This window comes from Ovis canadensis, chromosome 10, assembly GCF_042477335.2.
Source record: "Ovis canadensis isolate MfBH-ARS-UI-01 breed Bighorn chromosome 10, ARS-UI_OviCan_v2, whole genome shotgun sequence".
In the NCBI taxonomy this organism is placed as follows: domain Eukaryota; kingdom Metazoa; phylum Chordata; class Mammalia; order Artiodactyla; family Bovidae; genus Ovis; species Ovis canadensis.
The window spans coordinates 33,514,578-33,518,143 of NC_091254.1; the positions used below are offsets into that span (position 1 = coordinate 33,514,578).

The 3,566-nt window shown below is 45.7% G+C and overlaps 1 pseudogene; it reads right to left on the reverse strand.

Moving 5' to 3' along the window:
* Nucleotides 1-2,359: 2,359 nt before the first annotated feature.
* Nucleotides 2,360-3,169, reverse strand: LOC138446758 (proteasome subunit beta type-6 pseudogene; annotated as a pseudogene).
* Nucleotides 3,170-3,566: the final 397 nt, after the last annotated feature.

Sequence of the window (3,566 nt, forward strand, 5' to 3'; positions counted from 1 at the left end):
GTGGGTTGCTATTGCCTTCTCCAGGGGATCTTCCCAACCCAGGGATTGAACCTGGGTCTCCTGCATTGCAGGTAGACCCTTTACCGTCTGAGCCACCAGGGAATCCCTTGGTCAGATGAAGGAGCTTCTTAAATATGAAATCCAATGCAGGAACCACTTTATAGCCAAGGAGGTGGACCAGTGGGCACATGGGCATGGAATCCAGTGGACCTATCCCATGGTATGGCACCCAGAAGAGAATGGCCTGGTAAACAATAGAACAGCCGGTTGAAAGCTTGGCTGAATTGCCATCTTGGAGATGACACCCTGTGAGGACAAGTTGCTACCGCCTCCAGGATGCAAAATGCTCTAAATCAATCACCATTATATGGTGCTGTTATCCTCAATAGGAAACCTGGAAATGAGAGCCAGTGTGTGGAAGCGGGAGTGTCCCTATTTACCATCAATGCTGGGACCCACGTGGGAATTTCTGCTTTCTCATCCTCACAACTATAACCACAGGTTTGAAGGTCTTGGTTCCCAGAGGGGGACCATTTCTACCAGGGAACACAGCAAGCATCTTCATTGATCTTTAAGCTACACCACCGCTCAGGCGCTTGTGGCCCCTGTGTCAGGGACCAGCAGGCAACAGTAAGGTCCTGGTGAGGGTAACTGACATCACCAAGAGGCAATGGAGCTAGTGCTCAGCTGTTACACAGTGTGCTGTGCTGTGCTTAGTCACTCAGTCCTGTCCAACTCTTTGCAACCCATGGACTGCATCCCGCCAGGCTTCTCTGTCCATGGGGATTCTCCAGGCCAGAATACTGGAGCAGGTAGCCTTTCCCTTCTCCAGGGGATCTTTCCAACCCAGGGATCGAACCCAGGTGTCCTACATTGCAGGCAGATTGTTAACTGTTTGAGCCACCAGGGAAGCCCATGGAGTCAAGAAAACCCGTATTGGGGCACCAGAGAATCAACTTGAACTTCTCTTAGTACTGTCCTGGGCAATTGTGATAACAAATGGACAAGAGCAGTGGGTACAGCCTGAGAAGGGCGTGATAAACAGTAACTGGAACTCATGAGTTTTGAGAATCTGAGTCCCTCCATTGGGTAAGTCACCTAAACCTTCAGAGGTGATAATTGACAGTGAGGAGGGAGATAATAAAATTTAAAAACTACAGACCTTTTCAAATTAAGACTAAGCGAATTTTCCACTGACAGACCCTTGCAAAAAGAAGAAAAATAAACCAAGGAGGAAGGATTTGAATACAGGAATCAAAAAGAGTAAAGAAATTAGTAGATTACATTGGTAAATCTAAGTAAACAATCCTTGTAGAACATTATTAATTTTTAGAGGATAAAACACACTAGGATATTACATAGCAATCAAATTGAAGATGAAAGGCAAATTCAGAATTAAATATTCTAAGTTCTTTATGATGCATATACAATGTTAAATTCACCTATAACTTTTAAAATTTTTAAGGAAAACATCTTAAGCAAATATGAAAAAAAGAAAAAATGACCAACCCCCGCTCCCACAAAAAACCAAAATAAGTTTAACTGATTCAGTTCAGTTCAGTTCAGTTCAGTTGTCAGTCGTGTCCGACTCTTTGTGACCCCATGAATCACAGCACGCCAGGCCTCGCTGTCCATCACCAACTCCCGGAGTTCACTCAGATTCACATCCATCGAGTCAGTGATGCCATCCAGCCATCTCATCCTCTGTCGTCCCCTTCTTCTCCTGCCCCCAATCCCTCCCAGCATCAGAGTCTTTTCCAATGAGTCAACTCTTTGCATGAGGTGGCCAAAGTACTGGAGTTTCAGCTTTGGCATCATTCCCTCCAAAGAAATCCCGGGGCTGATCTCCTTCAGAATGGACTGGTTGGATCTCCTTGCAGTCCAAGGGACTCTCAAGAGTCTTCTCCAACACCACAGTTCAAAAGCATCAATTCTTCAGCACTCAGCCTTCTTCACAGTCCAACTCTCACATCCACACATGACCACTGGAAAAACCATAGCCTTGACTAAAAGGACCTTGGTTGGCAAAGTAATGTCTCTGCTTTTCAATATGCTATCTAGGTTGGTCATACCTTTTCTTCCAAGGAGTAAGCGGCTTTTAATTTCATGGCTACAATCACCATCCGCAGTGTTTTTGGAGCCCAAAGAAATGAAGTCTGACACTGTTTCCACTGTTTCTCCATCTGTATAACTGTTACAGTTCAGTGTAACTAGGATCATTTCCAACCAGGATGTCTTGGAAATCTTTGACTGAATATGTGACATTTGATCTGGATAGACAGCATTTCATTAGAGAAAACTAGGAATAGGCATGATCAAAAGCATTAAAATATCACAAAGTGTTGGAGCCAAGAAAAGATTTTTTTTTTCTCACTGATGAACTGTTTATTGAATTTTGAATGGGGTATGTATGGGGTGTCTCATTATATCTTAGGATCTCAGGATTCAGAGAGGTGGTAAAGTGGCAATGGTGAATTTGGGAATCTGGTCTCCCAGAAGTACCTGCCACTCTACCCCTGGTTCTGCAATGGCTGCCAAGCGGATCACCCCTCCACTAGAGCCATCCTGCTCCATTGCCAAAGCGAGAGCATTGGCAGTGAACTGCAGGCATTCTTCCTTGGTCATGCCTTCCCGGTAGGTAGCATCCACATAGCCATAGATATAGGAGCTCCCAGAGCCCCGGATGGCAAAGGGCTGTCGTACCATCATACCCTCCATGGGCACCGAGTACACCTGTCCCCCTTCTTGGGGGTCCCAGCCGGCAATGATGATTTCTGCCATCAGGTCTTCTCGGTATCGGCAACACATCTCCTTAAAGAGACTGGCCGCTGTGTGCACCAGCGGAGGCTCATTCAGCTCAATGCTGTGGAAACCAAGCTGATAAGTGACCACATCAGCTACTGCTTGGGTATCAGCTGCTGAGCCTGAGCAGCAGCAGAAAACACGGTCGTGAATAGGGGTCAGCTTGTCAGTCACTCGATTGGCAATGTACGACCCAGTGGTTGTTCTGGAGTCGGCTCCTAGAACCACGCCCCCATCAAATTGTACGGCCATGATAGTGGTCCCTGTGGAAACTTCCCGGTTCTCCCAGTCGGGGGCAATAGCCTCAGGCCCCCAAGCTGGTGCCGGCCTGGTTCCCCAAGCTGCTACTAGGGTGGCCGCCATCTTCCTCGAGCAAGAAAAGATATTTTCCAGAAGAATCTTCCCCTTCCTCCCTCCTCTGAATCCACTTGGTCTATATGATTAAGAGTCATGATATTAATAATATCTAATATTAATTAATTTATTAATTAATAAAACAAATTAATTAATAAAAGTAGGAAGTCAAGAAACATCTGGAATAACAGGCAACTTTGGCCTTGGAGTACTGAAGGAAGCAGGGGAAAGGCTAATAGCATCCTGCCAAGAGAACCCACTAGTCATAGCAAATACCCTCTTCCAACAACACAAGAGAAGACTCCATACATGGACATCACCAGATGGTCGACACTGAAATCAGATTGATTATATTCTTTGCAGCCAAGGATGGAGAAGATTTATACAGTCAGCAAAAACAAGACTGAGAG